This window comes from Petaurus breviceps, unplaced genomic scaffold, assembly GCF_028583685.1.
Source record: "Petaurus breviceps papuanus isolate PSGF00001 unplaced genomic scaffold, PetGlider_PUasm1.0 186, whole genome shotgun sequence".
NCBI classification, from domain to species: Eukaryota; Metazoa; Chordata; class Mammalia; order Diprotodontia; family Petauridae; genus Petaurus; species Petaurus breviceps.
In genome coordinates, this window is record NW_027185798.1 from 29750319 (window position 1) to 29770474 (window position 20156).

At 42.1% G+C, this 20156-nt stretch overlaps 1 protein-coding gene and 1 long non-coding RNA gene across 3 annotated transcripts in view; both read right to left on the reverse strand.

The window, feature by feature from the left end:
• Positions 1 to 20156, reverse strand: part of LOC138162631 (uncharacterized) — a 311452-nt gene that overhangs the window by 86436 nt on the left and 204860 nt on the right. The gene's annotated exons all lie outside the window — the stretch shown is intronic.
• The window catches only part of LOC138162624 (late cornified envelope protein 3D-like), a 99356-nt gene continuing 87146 nt past the window's right edge, over positions 7947 to 20156 (reverse strand). For both annotated transcript variants that reach the window (XR_011168670.1, XR_011168671.1), the window contains exon 3: positions 7947 to 8243. The gene's annotated coding sequence lies outside the window, so the exon portion shown is untranslated. The remainder of the gene's footprint in view (positions 8244 to 20156) is intronic.

Consider the following 20156-nt stretch of genomic DNA (forward strand, 5'->3'; position numbering starts at 1 on the left):
AGGGCACTTGGGTGGGCATTTGGGAGTCTGACACTTGGGAGGACATTTAGGGGGACACTTAGGGGCCTGGCACTGCTGCTGGCTTTGCTGGCAGGACATCTTGTTTAGTGTTCAGTAAACCTGAAAGACAATATACAATTTTTTGACACGTATGAAATTGAGTCTCAAAAGCTTTCTTTGCCTGGAATTGAAAACCAGCATGATGGTCGATTTTCTCTAGAAGACATCAGGATCCAGAAAGAAAAAGTTTGACAAAATTATTGCTGTGTTTTGCATGCATGTGTGGAATTTGAGTTGAGGGAGCATTCATTTTACATCAGTTCAGGAGTTTATCATCATTCTTTCTCTGTCTCTCCCTGCTTGTCTTTTTGTCTCTTTCTTTTCTTTTTCTCTCTTTCTCCTTCCCCCCTCTCTCTGCCTCTACATATTCTTGTATGTATACTTATTTACCTGTTGCGAATTGCAAAGGTAGGAAAATTACATAGAGTCTTACAACTTACATAGTGGTGTGTATGTCCTAGAGAAGACAGGGGATAACTTCCCTCTATGTCCTGATGACACCTTTTCAATTCCAGTTGATGAAAGTTTCTAGAAACTTAGATGATTGCTCCTCCTCCCCACTACCCTCATATAGACACCAGATCCTTTCTGATTGTTTTCTGGGCACATCCCAATGAAGTCTCTATCAGTGTAGACCAAATCCAAAGTACAAGCTTCTATTCTTCACCAGTCATTGTACTTCTGTCATTTTAACTCTTTCCTCTTCCAAAGGCCCTCTATACATACATCTTCCTCCACATCCTCTGATGTTTTCCCTCTCATTCCTCCTTCCCTTTGCTTTGTACTCTCCTTCCCTCTCTTCCACCACTGTGTCCCAAGCAATCCCTCTTCCCCCCCCCCCACCCAGGATTTCATGCAAACACTCACCCTGATCACAGACACAGACAGGGACTCTCTGCTGAAGAACCAGAGTGGATGATGAGGCAGGGACAGGGACACCTTTTATAGGGCATCCCTGGCACGAGACACAACTGTCTAGGAAGAAGCATGTCTTTCACAATTCAGGGCATGTGGCAGACAATTCCTGACATTCTCTAAATCGAAATACATTGACATGTGCTAGCACATGGATCATCGAACTGATGAGGGATGATAGAAACATCTCATTTAATTGACTCACTTCACATGTGAAGACACCGAGATCCTGAGACTCGGCAGATGCCTTGTACAAAGTCACAGAAGTAGGAAGTGTATTTGGTATGGTTTTTCAGTCTTTTCAATCATGTATGACTCTTCATGACTCTAGGATTTTCTTGTGAAATATATTGAAAAGATGTGTCATTTCTTTCTCCAGCTCATTTTACAGATGATGAAACTGAAGCAGACTTGTCACAAAGTGAGTAGGTGTCTGAGGTCAGATTTGAACTCAGGTCTACCTTACTCTGGGGCAAGTGCTCTTATCTGCTCACCCTCCTAGATGCCCAGTAAGTAAATTAGCAAAGGCTTAACCATTATCCCTACAAAGGAAGTCTTCATTATTCCATGCTCAAGCATATCTGAGGCCACTCCTCCAGTAAGAAGAGATCCAGAGCAGTTAGAAATATTCCCTGAAAAGATTGGGGGTGCTCAGCTCAAATAGCTATGAAGTCTAGTCACTGGGTACAAGCTCTAGCCACTTGCATCCCTCAGGGCCCTGTGACCCTCTGCGCTGTTATCCTGTATGAGACGCAGGATGGTAAGGCAGACAGAGCCTCAGTTGGAGTCACAGGACCTGAATCTGCCTCTTATTACCTTGGTGAGGTGGGGAAAGTCACTTCAACTGTATGACTTCAGCATCCTCATCTCAGGGGCTGCTAGGCAGTGCAGTGAATAGAGTGCCGGCCCTGGAATCAGGAGGACTGAGTTCAAATCCAGCCTCAGACACTTAACACGAAAACTAGCCATGTGACCTTGGTCAAGTCACTTAACCCCAATTGCCCTACTTTCCCCCCTCCGAAAATAACCCTCCCCCAAAAACCCAGAATCCTCATCTCTAAAAGGAAGAGATGGAATATCTGACCTCTGAGATTTCATCTTTACAGCTATGATTCAGTGGTAGTCTCTTGGACCATTTCACTTTGTCCTTAGCTTCTTCTTGACTTATTTCTATGCGTTATTCACATCTTAACTGTACTACTACACACAACCACCCCCAGTGCAACCTTCATACCTGTTCCTCTATCACTCTCTCTCCCAGATCTAAGATACCCAGCTCCCTAAATCCCCACCATCCTTTTTTTCTATAGGGCCACGTGAAGGTTGAGGAATTGGCCATCCAGTCATCCATTCATTCATTCCCCTTGCTATTCTTTCTTTTATCCATTCATCTATGCATTTAGCAATTAGTTGAGAACAAGATTCTCTGCTAAGAACTTCTGAGGAGGAGGAAAGATGAAGGAGACAGGTACTGTCCTCCATATTGTCATGCTAAAGATTATCTTGCCTACTAAAGTTTGGTAAGTGATTTATGTATACTCTCTCATTTGATCCTCAGTACAATCCTGGGATGTGGGTGCTATGATTTTTCCACTGGCACAGCCGAGTAAATGGAGTTTGAGAGGTTAAGTGACTTCCCCAGGGTCACACAGTTAAAAAGCATCTGGGGCAGGATCTCAATTCAAAATCTGTCATTCAGTGTAAGATAATGTGAATATAATAAATTTCATGCTATTAAATGGCAGGGTAATGAAAGATCATTTCTACCTGGGGTCATCGTGAGTATTTGTAGGGATGAAGACTTGTGTGATGGAGGCAGGATGGAAATTATTTGTACTTTGCTCTGAGAGTCCTGTATTGTCTGTTTTTGTCCCCATCAGCATGATCTTTATGTCCTATCTGCATGAATGTCTCCTAAGGACTGTGATCATGCCACCCATTCCACAGACACGTATTCTTAATGCTTTTTAGGTTATTACACATTTGTGACCCTGCCAAACCCTTGGAACACCTTGGGATAGATACAAACTCCTCTTCTTTCAGCATGAGGACAGCTTCCAGGTCAATTACTGTTCTTTCTCTCCATTTCTGTCTTTGTCTCTCTGTCTCTGTCTGTATGTTTGTCTCTTTGGTACAGTCACATAAAAGTTCATGTTCCAAGTCAAAAGTAAGTAAGAAGAATGATATCTATCCTCTTTCCTCTATGCCCTTTGGAGATTAGCCCTTCCCCTAAAATAAGGTGGAAAAGGCATCCCAGGGCATGAGGCACTATTTCACTGTTGGCATATACCACAATGTCCCACTTGAAAGTCCTGTCCCAAACTCTTTCTTGTTGATTTTACTAATGTTGTGTATAGATAGCCCTCAAACAGGATTTTTGAATCAAACAACTGATCTGGCAGCCTGAGCTGATGATATCCAGAGGATAGACATGTGACTATGCTTGGTCTGAGTAGGGTTAGAGGTCATGTGTTTTGAGAAAACCTGCTCTACAAAAACCTAAATTTGCCATTTATGTGCACTGAGGAAAATGAAAGAAAATTGTTTTTGATGAAAAAAGTGTCTCTGCTCCCCATATAAAGTAATTTACATTTGATTTCTTAAAAAGAGCACCCCTTGTTCACAGAACCCAGGATACATGTTAACATATTTGGTTTTTGCTTTTATATTTAATGTTGCATGACATGTAGCAAAAGCCTTGGAGATGACAGTTGGGATTGTTGTTGAAAGACCTAATTCTTCTATTTTTTAAACTGTGAGGCCTTGTTTAATTCACTTCCATGCTCAGAATCTCAATGCATTCACCTATTAAATGAAGAGATTGGATTCAATGACCTCTGAGCTCCCTTCTGACTGTAAATTCACGATCCTTTGGTGTTACTATCTGAAGTGTTACACATAGAGACACATGGGTATAGAGATCCCTGCATTGCTGCTGACTTAAGTAATGAAGATGGTATAGATAGTGGTAAAGGTGATGAGGATCAAATAAGATAAAGGATATGAGTGGGACTTGCCAAGTTGAAAGCACTATTTGAATGCCAAGCTACTCTAGGTGAAGATGATGATGAAGAAGACAGCAATGGCAATTATGATGACAGGAAGGGATCTAGTCCTGCTTGTCACCTCGTCCCCACCCCACTAGTCAGCTATAATTCTAGAAATTCAGTACAAAGTCCATGACTTGGAACCTTAGGGAAGTTTAAAGAGACCCTGAACTTCTCTCCCCCCCCCCCATGATAGGCTAAAGCAGGTTGGGGGGAGAGGACTCTATGGTTATGTTAGTGCTTTGTTAGTGCATTCTGTCAGTTTGGAGGCAAGAGGATGATTGAGGTGATTTCTGTGGGTCCTTGTGATGTCAGGAGTGAGGAAGGAGTTCTTCAGGTTCCTATTTGGGACTAGGAGAGATAAGCAGCTTCATAGAGCTTGGAGACCCAGAATGGAAGGGGCCAGGGAGGAGGCATTGGGCCCTGCCAATAGAAACACTTGTCAATAAAAGGAGAGCTTGAGAAAACCAAGTGGGAGGAAGTAGAAAGCTTCTGGTTGTGTAGCCTGGATAGGTAGGAAGCATTGTTTACTTAACCCTTTTCTCCTTCTGCTGGAAGGATTGGGGTTGACCAAAGTCTATGTAGGTGGCATTATGGGTAGAGTGCTGAGCTTGGAGTCAGGAAGACCTGAGATTACATCCTGTCTCACTCCCTCTGTGACTTTGGGTAAGTAAGTCACTGATTTTTCTCAGTCTCGTGTTCTCATCTGTGAAACAGAAACAATGACACTTACATCACAGAATTGTTGTGAGGATCATATGAGATCATGCAGGTAGAGTGCTTTCAACCTTAACTCACTATCAAAATGCTAGGATGATGATGGTGATGTAAGATCAGTGTGAAGGAGCCATGCAGCCTGTGCAGCTCCTTCTTTCTCTGCAGGACTGTGGTTGGGAGAGGGCCTTTCCCTCAGCATCCTCCTGCCAGCCAGGGCATCTTTCCTCAAACCTGTGGGTTCAGGGAAGACACAGGATGGAGAATCCTAAATTCTTACCCCCAGAATTGCCCTCCAGCACACTTTCTGAATTACTTGTGCTCTATTGCAGTATCTGACAATCCCTACCTCCCTCCTTGTCTCTTGGGGAGCTTCTGCTTAGGGGTTAAGATCTTTGGATTTCTCTTCCTTGTGTCTACCTGGTGTCTCCCCCATCTACCAAACCTCCCCATCTGCCTTGTCTTGCCTTCCCTGGTGAGTGTTACTTCCTTGTTTTTGTCTTGTTCTTTTTCTCTAGAACTGGTCATCTCTGGTTATGGGGATGTCCTTTTGTTTGGTGGCTCCATTCCCTTCTACAACCTTTGACTTTTGTTTTTTTTTTTAATTGATTTCATTTTAATTTTTAAATGAACGCAAAACTCACAAACTATTATCTGTTCCTTTTACTTCACCCTCATTGAACAAAAAAGGGAAGAAAAAGAATGTTTATTATTACTTATTTATTATAAAATCTCAATTTAAATAATAATAAAAGAATGAGTTAAAGAATTAATTTTGTCATTCCAGTAGAGCTGTCTCAGTGGTGTCCCATGGAGCAAAGGGGCTGTTAGGCAGAGGATTGGATTAGGTGACCTCTGAGCAACCTTCCAGTCCTATTACTGCCCAAGCAACCCTTTCTTGTCAAGGGTAATGTTGTAGACATGTAGCAAACAACTAGCTAGCTAGCTAGCTGCTTCACTGGTCAGGATTTGAAGGGTAAGACTAAGATTCTTTCATTTTCCACCAAAATGTTTCTCTTCACTTTGCATTGGCTTCACAGATCATGGGACTGTAGAATCTTATTGTTCTAAAGGGCTCCTGTGAATATCCTAGTCAATTCATTAAAAAAAACAAAAACAAAAACAAACAAAAAAACCCCAATCCCTGCTCTAGCATGTTTGATACAATTTCACCTTTTAGGATGGGAAACTTTTAAGGAAAAACTTTTTCTTTGGGTGCTGGTTTTGAACCCTGGGGATTTTTCTTTCTGGTTGCTTATAATATTCTCCTCCTTGAACAGGGAATTCTGGAATTATTCCTAGGAGTTTTCCTTTGGGGATCTCTTTCAGGAGGTGACCAGTATATTCTTTCAATGTCTATTTCCCCGCCCTAGTTCTTGAATATCAGGGAAGTTTTCCTTGATAATTTCTTGAAAGATGATATCTAGACTCTTTTTGATCACAGGTTTCAAGTAATGCAATAATTTTTAAATGATCTCTCCTGGATCTATTTTCCAGGTCAGTTGTTTTTCCAATGAGATACTTCACATTGTCTTCTATTTTATTCATTCCTTTGGTTTTGTTTTATAATTTCTTGATTTCTCATAAAGTTATTGGCTTCCATTTGTTCCATTCTAATTTTTAAGGAATTATTTTTTTCAGTGAGATTTTGGATCTCCTTTTCCATTTGGCCAATTCTGCTTTTTAAGGCATTCTCTTCATTGCTTTTGTGGATCTCTTTTGTCATTTGAGTTAGTCCATTTTTAAGTGGTTATAATCTTCAGTATTTTGGAAGAGAGTCTCCTTTAGCAAGCTATTGACTGATTTTTCATGGTTTTCTTGCATCACTCTCATTTCTCTTCCCAATTTTTCTCTACTTCTCTAACTTGATTTAAAAAAAAATTGAGCCTCTGACCAATTAATATTTTTCTTGGAGGCTTTGGATGTAGGAGCTTTGACTTTGTTGTCTTCTTCTGGTTGTATGTTTTGATCTCCCTTGTTACCAAAGTAAGATTCTATGGTCTGATCCCACCTTCCCCTCACTTTCCACTGTTTGCTCATTTTTGTAGCCAATTACTTGAGTATTTAGCTCTCTGTTAAGGTAGGTCTTTGGTTCCAAGTTTCAGGGGTTTTGTGCAGCTGTTTTCAGAGATGTTCCTAGGGGCCTATAAATTTTCAATTCTTTCAAGGTTGTATGATTAAAGGAGATGTGTTTACTCCTCTCCTGGTCTTTGCTCTGGTCTGTGGGTAGCCATAAGCAGTCTTCTGCCTTGGAACTGTGAGGAGAATTCCCTCTCCATGGCTGCCACCAACTCTGCCCTGCCAGTGCTCCTCCTCACCCCAGGACCTCCACCCAGCATTGTGACTCATATTGAAATGTGTGCAAAGCAAGAGAATCCTGCTTCAGTGCCAGCACAGAGATCCCTGCAATCCCCCTCTGATCAGCAGCTCAATCTCTCCATGGTCTGTGGGCTGAGAACTCCAGAAGCAGTCACTGTTACTGCCACCCTGGGGCTGGTGCCAGACCTTGCTCTTTTCTCGCCGAAGTCCAAAAGACTTTCTAGTTGTCTTTGGCATTTGTGGGCTGAGAAGTCTGGAAACTTTCAGAGTTGCCAGCGATGCAATTCCCCGAGGTCTGCTCTGACCCTGTGCCAGGGAGGCCCAAACTGGACTGTGCTCTTCTCTCAGAATGGTGCAGCAGACCTTATCTGTCGACCTCCCAGGTTGTTTTAGTCTGAAAAGGTGTTTCACTCTGTTATTTTGTGGGTTCTGCTCTAGAATTTGTTTAGAGTCATTTTATAAGTATTTGGAGGAGTTTGAGGGAGACCTCAAGCAAGTCCTTGTTTTGACTCTGCCATCGTGGCCCTGCCCCCCAACTCCTATGTCTCTTACAAGGCTATGCTCCAAACAGAAGGTTGTTTTCCCTCTCTCCTTTTCACCTGGGCTTGAGCCTTGGCCTTTCTGCATTAATCCAGAAATATCTGAACCTTGGCACATTTTTCCCTTCAGGGAAGGGTAGTTATCACAATTAACTGATTTCCACAGAGATACTCTATGGGTTCCCTTGAGTTAGAAGTAAGGAAACCTTACCTAGTTTCCCATCCCTACCACCAACAGTCACTGCCTGTGCAGTCTTCCAAGGCATAAATCAGTGGAGTATGTAAAGCCATTACCAAGAAGGGAGCCTTCAAGGAAGTTTAAAGGGAAAGAACAGAGAATATGAGGCAGGTATAAGCAGAAAAAATAAATCTTTATTGTTGCTTGGGATAAATGAGGAAAAGAAGGATGGTTGAATTTTGGTGGGTTGAGGTAAAATGATGTGACAGCCCTTGATTATTGTCTCAATCTCCTAAGAATGGCTGAACAGTTCAAATCAAGGCAGAGAGGGAAGAGGCTAAGAAGTGAGGAGAAAAGGGAGCAGAGTCAACCAATTGTCTTTTCTGCTCTTCTTAGGTTGGGGCACTAGATCAGCAGCAGCTCCCAGAGCTCCCACAGCAGCCCCCTGAGCTCCCACAGCAGTCCCCAGAGCTCCCACCACAGCCCCCAGACTGCTGGCTGCGCCCACTGCCACTGTCACAGCAGTCAGACCTCTGGTGTCTGCGTCTGTGGGATCTTCTGTGATGGGAAAAGAGGCAGCAGCCATGCCCAGAGCCAGAGCTGCAGCATCCCCCAGAGCTGCAGCATCCTCCAGAGCTAGATCCACAGCAGGAAGAGACTGGAGGAAGGCAGGGAGCCTGGGGAGGGCACTTGGGAGGGCACTTTGGAGGACATTTGGGAGGGCATTTGGGGGTCTGACACTTGGGAGGACACTTAGGGGGGCACTTAGGGGCCTGGCACTGCTGCTGGCTTTGCTGGCAGGACATCTTGGTGAGTGTTCAGTAAACCTGAAAGACAATATAGGACTTTTTCAGATGGATGAAATTGAGCCTTAAAAGCTTTCTTCAACTGGAATTGATCCACAGTGTGGTGGTGAATTTTACCTAGAAAACATCAGTATCCAGAAAGAAAAAGCTCAACAAAACTATTCCTGTGTTCAAATGCACATAGTTTAGAATTTGAGTTGAAGGAACATGCATTTTACATCATTAGGAGACTACCACCATGTTCTCTCTATCTCTCCCTGTTTGTCTCTTTGTCTCTTTTATTCTTCTCTCAGTCTCTTTCCCCCTCTCTCTATATCTATTCATGTATGTATATTTATATAGCTGTTGTGAATTGCAGAACTAGGAAAATTGTAGTCTCAAGAGTTAAGTAGTGGTATGTATGTCCAGGAAAGAGAGAGGATGACTTCCCTCTACATCCAGAGGACACTTTAAGAATCCCAGTTCATGAAAGTTTCCAGAAAGTCAGATGATTGCTCCTCCTCCCCACCACCCTCAAGACAATATATCCTTTCTGATTATTTTCTGGGCACACCCCAATGGAGTCTCTATCAGTCTAGACCAAATCCAAAGTAGAAGCTTCTGTTCTTCTCCAACCATTGTACTTCTCACTCATTTTAACTCTTTCCTCCTCTTCAGACCCTCTATGGATACATTTTCCTCCATGCCCTCTGCTGTTTTCCTTCTCATTCCTCCTCCCCTCTGATTTGTACTCTCCTTCCCTCTCTCTCAACACCCTGCTCCAAGAAATCCCCTGAGCTTTCATTCAAACACTCACCCTTATCACAGATATGGACAGGAACTCTCTGTTGAAGAACCAGAGTGGATGAATAGCCAAGGACAGGGACACCTTTTATAGGGCATCCCAGGCTGAGCTGTTGGCATGAGACACAGCTTGCTAGGAAGAAGCATGTCTTTCAAAATTCAGGGCATGTGTCAGATAATTCCTGACATTCTCTAAATCAATATACAGTGATATATGCCAGCACATGGATCATTGAACTGTTGAGGGATGTTAGAAGACATCTCATTTAATTGACTCATTTTACAGGGGAAGACACTGAGGCCCTGAGACTTCACAAATGTCTTGTATGAAGTCACAGAAGTAGGAAGTCTATTTACTGTGGTTTTTCCATCTTTTCAATAGCATATGACTCTTCATGACTTTATTTAAGGTTTTCTTATGGAAGATGATGAAAAGATTTGCCATTTCTTTCTCCAGCTCATTTTACAAAGGAGGAAATTGAGACAAACAGGGTTATTTGACATAGCCCATAAGTGTGTCAGGTCAGATTTGAACTCAGATCTATGTGACTCTAGGGCAAGTACTCTTATCTGCTTATCCTCCTAGCTACCCATTACATAGATTAGCAAAGTCTTAAGCCATTATTCCCCCAAACAAAGCTCATGTTCTTTCCATTATTCCCTGACAAATTATATCTGAAGCAACTTCTCTAGTAAAAAGTTAGTCATATTCTTTGAAAAGTTTGCGAGCCCTCAGGTAGAAAACCATGAATTCTAGTCATTGAGTAAAAATCTAGGAGTCTCTGTTGGCTCCTAGAAATTTCCATGGGAAATTTGTTCTGTTCTCCTCTATGAGATGCAGGGCAGGACAGTGAAAAGAGCCTTCAGTTGAAGTCACAGGACCTGAAATACAAATCTGAATCTGCCTCTTTTTACCTGTGTGAGGTAGGGTAAGTCACCACAACTGACCAGACTATGGATTCCTCATCTCTAACAGTATAGGATGGAATACACAATCTCTGAGACCTTTCATTTTTACAACTATAATCCTATGATGATTTCTTGGACCATTTCACTTTGTCTTTAGCTTCATCTTGACTTATTTCTATGGGGTAACTACATTTTGGTTCCACTCTTACCAGCATCTACCCCCAGCTTTAAGACACACCCCTTCCTAAATCTGCATCATTCCCCTTTTTAAAGAACTACCCAAAGGTTAGGAGTAAGTGGCCATCTATCCATTTATTCATCTTTCCATCCATTATTTCATCCATCCATCCATTCATTTAGCAATTAGCTGATAACTAAATTATCTGCAAAGGGTTTCTGAGGAGGAAGAAAGTTGAATGAGACACAGTTCCTGTCTTCCATAATATTACTGCTAATAGAAGCTAAAAATGATCTTGCTCACTAAAGTCTGGTAAGCACTTTATGTATACTCTCTCATTTGATCTTCAGTACAATCTTGGGAAGTAGGTGCTATGATTTTCCCAGTTGTACAACTGAGGAAATGGAGTTTGAGAGAGGTTAAGTGACTTGTCCAGCATCACAAAACTAAAAAGCACCTGGGGTAGGATTTCAATTCAGAATCTGTAATCTAATCAAGGGATGACCAATTCACAAATAACTGTAATTCATTGTTAGATAATGTAAATATTATAAATTTCATACTATTGAATGTCAGGGCACTGAAAGATCATTTATACATATGGTCTTTGAGAGTATTTGCAGGGATGAGGTCCTGTGTGATGGAGGCAGGATGGAAAATTTTTGTACTTTACTCTGAGTCCTGTATTTTCTGTTTTTGTCCTGTCCACATTAGTATCATCTCTATGCCCTATCTGCATGAATGTCTCCGAAGAACTATAATCATGCCACCCATTCCATAGATAAATGTTTCTTAATGCTTTCCAGGTTATTACACACCTGTGACCCAGCCAAGACCTTGGAATACCTTGGGATAGATATAGCTTTGTCCTCTCCCAGAATGAGGACATCTTCCAGGTCAATTACACTGTCTGTCTGTGTCTGTGTCTGTGTCTTAAGCACAACCACATAAAAACTTACATTCCAAGTCAAAAGTAAGTAAGAAGAGTGTTATCTATCCTCTTTCCTCTACATGTCCTGGAGAATATCCCCCCCCCCCTAAAGGAGAGTGGAAAAGGCATACCAGAACATGAGGAATGGTTTCACTGATGGCACATACCACCATGTCCCACTTGCAAGCCCTGTCCCAAACTCTTTCTTGTTGATTTTACTCATGTTGTATATAGACAGTCCTCAAATAGGACATTTGAATCAAACACCTGATCCGGCAGCCCCATGGACAGAGACTGAGCTGATAATAGCCAGAGGATAGACATGTGACTGTGCTTGGTCTGAGTCATGGGTAATGAGGAAACTTGCTCCAAAAAACAAAATTTGCCATTTATATATGCACAGAAGATAATCAAAGAAGGTTGTTTTTAATTGCAAAAGTGTCCCCTCCCCATATAAAGGAATTTATATTCTGATTCCTTAAAAAAAGAGAATCTCTTGCTCACAAAACCAAGGATCCATGTTAATACTGAATGTTACATGATACTGAATTTACAATTAATGTTACATAACACTGAAGCAAAAGCCTTGGGTGTGACAGTCAGGGATTGTTGTTGAAAGACCAGACTCTTCTATTTTTAACCTGTGAGACCTTGTTTAAATAGCTGTTGTGCTCAGAATCTCAGTGTATTCTCCTACAAAATGAGGAGATTGGATTCAATGACCTCTGAGCTCACTTCTGGCTCAAATTGATGATACTTTGGTCTTATTATCTGAAGTGGGTTATACTTGGAGACACATAGGTATAGAGGTCCCTGCATTCCTGCTGACTTAAGTAATGAAGATGGTGTAGATGTGGTAAAGGTGATGAGGATCTGATGAGATGAAGGATGTAAGTCGACCTTGCCAAGTTGAAAGCACTATTTGAATGCCAAGCAAGTATCTCTATGATGAAGAAGACAGCAATGACAATTCTGGTGACAGGAAAGGCTTCAGTCCTGCTTGTCACCTCATTCCCACCCCACTAGTCAGCTACAACTTTAAACACTCAAAACTAAGTCCATGACTTGGAATCTTAGGGCAGTTTTAAGACTCCCTGAACTTCTCCTCCCCCATGGTAGACTAAAACTGGGGGAGGGAAGTTGTTGGTAGTTATTTAGTTAGTTATTTTATTTAGTTAGTTTACCCAGCAGTTATGTTGGTAGTTATTTAGTGCTCTCTGTCAGTTTGGAGGTAAGAGGATAGTTGAGGTGGTTTCTATGGGTCCTCATGATACCAGGAGTGAGGTAGGAGTTATTCAGATTCCTATTTGGGGAAAGAAGAGATCAACAGCTTCAAGGCCCAGAATGTAAGAGGGTAAGGAGGAGGTATTGGGCCCTGCCAAAAGAAACACTTGTCAATAATAGAAGAGGTTAAGAAACACAGGTCGATGATGTAGAAAGCTTCAGATTATATAGACAGTATAGTTAGGAACAGTCTCTTTTCTCCCTCTGCTGGAGGCAGTGGGATTGACCTCATCATATGTAGTACAGGAGGCATTGTGGGTAGAGTGCTGAACTTGGAATCAGGAAGACCTGAGGTTGCATCCTGTCCCATTCCCTCTGTGACTTTGGGTAAGTCACTGACTTTTCTCAGTCTTGTGTCCTCATCTGTGAAACAGAAATACTGACACTTACATCACAGAGCTGTTGTGAGGGTCATGTGAGATTATGGAGGTAGAGTACCTTCAACTTTAACTCACTATAGAAATGCTAGGATCATGATGATGATGGGAGATCAGGGTGAAGGAGCCATGTAATTCCCTCTTTCTGTGTGGGGCTCTGTGGTTGGGAGAGGGCCTTTCTCTCGGCATTCCCCTTTCAGGGGAGGAGGAGCTGGCCAGCCAGAGCATCTTTCCCTACACCTGTGGGTTCAGGGGAGATGAAGGAGGGGAAATCCTAGCCTTACCCTCAGAATTGCCCTCCATCACACTTTCTGAATGATATGCTCTGCTCCAGTATCTGACAATCCCTACCTCCTTCCTTGTCTGTTGGTGGCTTCTGCTTAGGAGTTAAACTTCTTGTGTCTGCATAGTCTCTCCTCCTTCATCTCCAAACCTCCCCTCCAAATCTGTCTTGTCTTGCCCTCCCTGGTGAGTGTTACCTCCTTGTTTTTGTCTTGTTCTTTTTCTTTAGAACTGGTCATCTCTCTGATTATGGAGATATCCTTTTGTTTGGTGGCTCCATTCCCTTCTGCAACTTTTGGCTTTTACTTTTTTAAAAAAATTAATTAATTAATTATTGCTTTTTGGAGGGCAATTGGGGTTAAGTGACTTGCCCAAGGTCACACGGCTAATTTTTGTGTTAAGTGTCTGAGGCCAGACTTTTACTTGCTTTTTAATAGATTTCATTTTAATTTTTAAATGAACGCAAAACTCACAAACTATTATATGTTCCTTTTACCTCCCTCTCACTGAACAAAAAAGGAAGAAAAAGGAATGTTTTACTCATTAATTATAAAATTTCAATTTAAATAATGATAAGGGTGAGGTAAAGAATTAACTTGTCATTCTAGTAGAGCTGTCTCAGTGGTTTCCCATGGAGAGAAAGGTCTGTAAGGCAGAGGGTTGGTTAGGTGACCTCTGAGCAGTCTTCCAGTACTCTCACTTCTCAAGCAGCCATTTGTGGTCAGGGCTAATGCTGCAGACATGCAGCAAAGAACTAGCTAGCTCCCTCAGTGCTCAGGATCTGAAGGATAAAACTAAGATTCCTTCATTTCCCACTAAAATATTTCTCTTCCCTCTGCATTGACTTCATAGAATCATGGGATCATAGAATGTTATTGTTCCAAAGGGCTCCCGTGAATATCCTAGCCAATTCATACACAAAAGGAATCTCTACTCAAGCATACTTGATACAATTCCACCTTTTGGTGGGGATGCTTTTAGGGGAAAGCTTTTTCTTTGAGAGCTGTTTTTGGATTCTGGGTTTTTTTTTTAATTCATCAGAAATGGGATGGGGACAAGGAGACACAGCCCATGATAGATGTTGTAGACAGCCATGCCTAGTGAAGAGCAAAGTCCTGCTCAGTTCAACTTTCCAGGCAGGGTATATAAGGAAGGCATAAAGGAGGGAGAGCAATTCATTCATCAACTGTGCTACCCCACAAAGTGAATTTGGTGAGGGTGAATACTTTGTAGCATCTGATTCAAGCCTGAGTCCACTTTCTTCAGGGTTCCAGGTGTTACAGGGATGACTGTGTCCCCAGAAGTTAGGTTTAGGGAAAGTTCTTATACTTTAGGTCTTGCTATATTTTCTCACGAAATCCTTGGGTAAAAGCTAATTGATGTTATTTCATTAAATAATACAGTGGTAGTAGTCCCTGGAAAGTATCAAGGAGGTTTGAGCAAAGGGAGAAGGCTAATAGAGGTCTGGAAAACATGTGCCAATACCCAGAAAGGGAGGGTAATGGAGTCAGGAGACGATATCCGAGGTTGGTCCTAGGCACTGGAGTTACTTGATTTGGAACCGTAGGGAAGTTTTAAGACTCCTTGTACTTCTCCTCCCCCAGGTTACATTAAAGCTGGGGGAGGCACAAGTGCTCAGTGGTTATATTAGTAGTTATTAGTATATTCTGTCAATTTGGAGGCAAGAGGATGGCTGAGGAGGTTTCTGTGATTTCAATCTAAATAGTAGTAAAAAGAGTGACTTAAAGAATTAATGTATCATTCTGGTAGAGAAGTCTCAGTGGTGTCCCATGGAGAGAAGGGGCTACAAGGAAAAGGGTGGGATTAGGTGACCTCTGAGGCAACCTTCCAGCACTCTCATGGCCCAAGCAGCCCTTTGTGGTCTGGGATAATGCAGTAGCCATATGGAAACAACTAGAAACCTGGCCAGGATGTGAAATGTACAACTAAGATTCCTTCATTTTCCACCAAAATATTTCTCTCCACTCTGCATTGGCTTCACAGTATCTTGGGATCACAGAAGGTTAGAGTTCCAAAGGGCCCCAGCAACCAACCTGGCCAATTCATACACAAAAGGAATATAAGCATACTTTATAGTATACTTATAAAGTATACTCTAGTATACTTGCCTGGCGATCGATCATACAGGCTCTATCTACAGTTCCACCTTTTGGGCTGTGATACTTTTAGGTGAAAACTAAATCTTTGGGTGCTGAGTTTGTGTTGGTTTTGGATTCCAGGGACATGAGTTTAACTATGGATTCTGAAACCAACACTGGAACATTAGAAACTGAGCACCTAAAATTGTAGTCGATGAGTGGAATGGGGACAAGGAGGCATAGTCTATGATAGATGTTGTAGGCAACAATGCCTAGTGAAAAGCAAAGTCCTGCTTAGCTCAACTTGCCAGGGTATCCAAGGAAGGCATAAAGGGGAAAACAGTTCATTCATCAGCTGTGCTAGAATTGAATTTGATGAGGGTGAATACTTTGTAGTAACTGCTTTAAGGTTGAGCTCACTCTTTTCAAGGCTCCAGGTGTTATAGGGATGAGTGTGTCCCCAGAGGTTGGTATTGGGGAAAATTCTTATGTTTGTGATCTTGCTGTATTTTCCCTACAAATCCTTCTTTAAAAGCCAATTTATTAAATAATACTGTGGTAGTAGTCCCTGGAAGGTATCATTGATGTGAAGAAGATATTGTTACGATTGATATTGAGGAGAACACACTGAAATGGGTTTTCTTGGAGGTACATTTAGAACACAATAGGGAAGGTAGGACCTGACCCCTTAAGGAGAGTGAGAGTTGGAATGAGTATCCACATGTCCTTACTCTGGGCTCTATGATAATAAAGAACTGACTTATATTTTAACTTCTGTACATTTTGATTTCACCTTCATATCCAAATGAATCTATGCCTTGTGTCCAACCAATGAACTAGCACTTAGAACAATGAATAAAACAAGGATTGGGTTCCAGGGACCTGGGTTTAACTATGGATTCTCACACTGGCACTGGACATCAGAAATGGGATGGGGACAAGGAGACATAGCCTACGATAGATGTTGTAGATAGTCCAATGTTGTAGACAATCCAATAAAATAAAATAAGAATGAAAAAAGGAATGAATAAAAAATAATCTTTGTAAAATCAGCCAACGGGCCAACTGAGTCTGGCAGTATATGCCCTTTTCCACACTCAAAGAGAAGGGCCATTTTCTCATTTCTTTGCTTCCAAGCTCAACAATTAATTAATTATCTTACAGTATTGTTTTTGCAACTGAAATAGAAATTATATCTTTGACACCCGGGATAAGGAAATTTGAGGAAAAGGGAGAAGGTCAACAGAGGTCCAGAAAACATGCCAATACCCAGAAAGGGAAGGTAATGAAATTAGAAGACAGGACCTTAGAGTTGGTCCTGGGCACTACAATTGGGAGAACTCCATTAAAATAAAAAGGGGTCAAAGAAGGATGATGGGAGACCTTAGAAACCCTACAACTTTTCTGAGATTTGAGGACTGTAACCAATGAAAGAGGGGAAACTTAGTGCCAGGGAAAGGGCTTTTCTAAAAACTGAGAATAAGGTACAATAGTGGATATGCCTGTGCTCTGGGTCAAACAGACAGCCAGGACTAGTGTAGAGAGGGAAAGGGTAAGTAGGGATAGAACTTGTGTTCTTTAGCCAGCCCAACCTTAAATGATCTAACAGAAAGAGCCAGATTCTTCTGAATTCTCTTACCAGGCTATGCTCCAAACAGAAGATTGTTCCCTACCCTGATTAGCCTCTCCCCTTTTCACCTGGCCTTCCCTTTCCCCAGTAAATCAGATCCAGAGACATCTGAATCTTGGAACATTTTTCCCTTCGGGGAAGGGTGGTTATCATAATTAACTGATTTCTACACAGACACTCTCTGGGTCCCCTTGAGTCAGAAAGAAGGGAATTTTAACCTGTCTTCCAGACCTATCACCAACATTCACTACCTGTGCAGTCTTTCAAGGCATAAATCAGTGGAGTGTGTAAGGTCTTTACCAAGAAGGGAGCCTTGAAGGATGTTTTAAAGAGAAAGAACAGAGAATATGAGGCAGGTTTGAGCAGAAAAAAGTAAATCTTTATTATTGCTTAGGATAAATGAGGAAGAGAAGGATGGTTTGAATTCTGGTGGGTTGAGGTAAAATGATGTGACAGACTTTGATTGTTGTCTTAATCTCCTAAGAATAGCTGAAAAGTTCAAATCAAGGAAGAGAGGGAGGAGGCTAAGAAGTGAGGAGAAAAGGGAGCAGAGTCAATCAATTGTCTCTTCTGTTCTTCTTAGATTGGGACACCAGGTCAGCAGCAGCCCCCTGAGCTGCCACAGCAGCCCCCTGAGCTCCCACAGCAGCTCCCAGACTGCTGGCTGTGCCCACTGCCTCTGTCACAGCAGTCAGACCTCTGGTGCCTGCATCTGTGGGATCTTCTGCTATGGGAAAAGAGGCAGCAGCTACCCTCGGAACCAGAACTGCAGAATCCCCCAGAGCTGGACTCACAGCATCCCCAGAGCTGCAGCATCCCCCAGAGCTAGAGGCACAGCAGGAAGAGGCTGGAGGAGGTCAGGGAGCCTGGGAAGGGCACTTGGGGGGACACTTAGGAGTCTAACACTTGGGAGGAAACTTAGAGGGGCACTTAGGGACCTGGCACTGCTGCTGGCTTTGCTGGCAGGACATCTTGTTGGGAATTCAGTAAACCTGAAAGACAATATAGGACTTTTTCAGATGAATGAAATTGAGCCTTAAAAGCTTTCTTCAACTGGAATTGTTCCACAGTGTGGTGGTTAATTTTATCTAGAAGACATCAGTATCCAGAAAGAAAAATCTCAACAATTATATTCCTGTATTCAAATGCATGTAGGTTAGAATTTGAATTGAGGGAACATACATTTCACACAAACTCAGGAGGTCACCATCATTTTCTCTCTGTCTCTCCATGCTTGCCTCTCTGTTTCTTTTTTTCTCTCTCTCTTTCCCCCTCTCTCTATATCTGTATATTCATGTATGTATATTTATATAGTCATTGTGAATTACAGAACTAGAAAAATGTAGTCTTAAGAGTGAAGTCGTGGTGTGTATGTCCAGGAGAAGGGAGAGGATGACTTCCCTCCACATCCTGAGAACACCTTATGAATTCCAGTTCATGGAAGTTTCCAGAAAGCCAGATGATTGCTCCCCCTCCCCACCACTCTCAAGATACCAGACCCTTTCTGATTATTTTCTGGGCACATCCCAATGGAGTCTCTATCGGTCTAGACCAAATCCAAAGTAGAAGCTTCTGTTCTTCACCAACCATTGTACTTCTCACTCATTTTAACTTTCCTCCTTCTCAGGACCTCTATGCATACATCTTCCTTCATGCCTTCTTATGCTTCCCTTCTCCTTTGCTTTCTACTCTTCTTCTTTCTCTTCCAGCACCCTGCTACAAGCAACCTCCAGGCTTTCACGCAGACACTTACCCTGATCAGAGACACAGGACCTCTGTGCTGAAGAACCAGAGTGGATGATGAGCCAGGGACAGGGACACCTTTTATAGGGCATCCCAGGCATGAGACTAGTTCTCTAGGAAGAAGAGTGTCTTTTACAACTCAGGACATGTGTCAGACAATTCCTGACATTCTCTAAACCAAAATACATTGACGTGTGCTAGCATATGGATCATTGATCCTAGCATCAGGGATGCTAGAAGACATCTCATTTAATTGACTCATTTTATAGGTGAAGACACCGATATCTTGAGACTTGGCAAATGCCTTGTACAAAGTCACGGAAGTAGGAAGTGTATTTGCTATGGTTTTTCAATCTTTTCTATCATGTATGACTCTTCATGACTTTATTTAGGGTTTTCTTGTGAAATATATTGAAAAGATTTCCCATTTTTTTTCTCCAGCTCATTTTATAGATGTAGAAACTGAGGCAAACAGGGTTATTTGACTTGTCACACAGCTAGTAAGTGTCTGAGGTCAGATTTGAACTCAGATCTACATGACTCTAGGGCACATGCTCCTAGCTGCTGACCCTCCTAGCTTCCCAGTAAGTAGATCAGCAAAGTCTTAAAACATTGTACTCCCAAAATGGAGTCCATGTTCTTTTCATTATTCCCTGCCAAAGTATATATGAGGCAATTTCTCTAGTTACAGTTAGAGGAGATCCAGAGTAGTTAGAAATATTCTTTCAAAAGATTCAGAACCTTCAGCTCAAATAGGCATTTAGGGAATTGCCATGAAGTCTAGTCATTGGATAAGAACTCTAGTGCCTTCAGTTTCTGAGGCTCTGTTCGAAAGGCCATGTGTCCTTCTGCCCTGTTGTTCTATATGAGATGTAGGATGGGAAAGCAGACAGAGCCTTTGATTGGTGTTACAGGGCCTGAAATACAAATCTAAATCTGCCTCTTTTTAGCTGTGTGAGGTAGGGCAATTCATTTCAACTTCCTGGCTTTGTATTCCTCATATCTAAAAGGAAGAGATGGAAAATATCTAAAGGGAAGAGATAGAAAATTTGATCTCCGAGATCTTTCATCTTTACAACTATAATTCAACAGTAGTCTCTTGGACCATTTTACTTTGTCCTGAGCTTCACCTTGACCTAATTCTATGGGGTATCCAAATTTTGGCTCTGCTACTACATCCAACCACTCTTCCAGTGCAACCTTCACACCTGATCCCCCATCACTATCTCTCTCCCAGGTCTAAGACACACCACTCCCTAAATCTCCACCATCCATTATTATAGGGACACATGAAGGTTGAGAAAGTGGCCATCCATCCATCCATCCATCCATCCATCCATCCATCCATCCATCCATCCATCC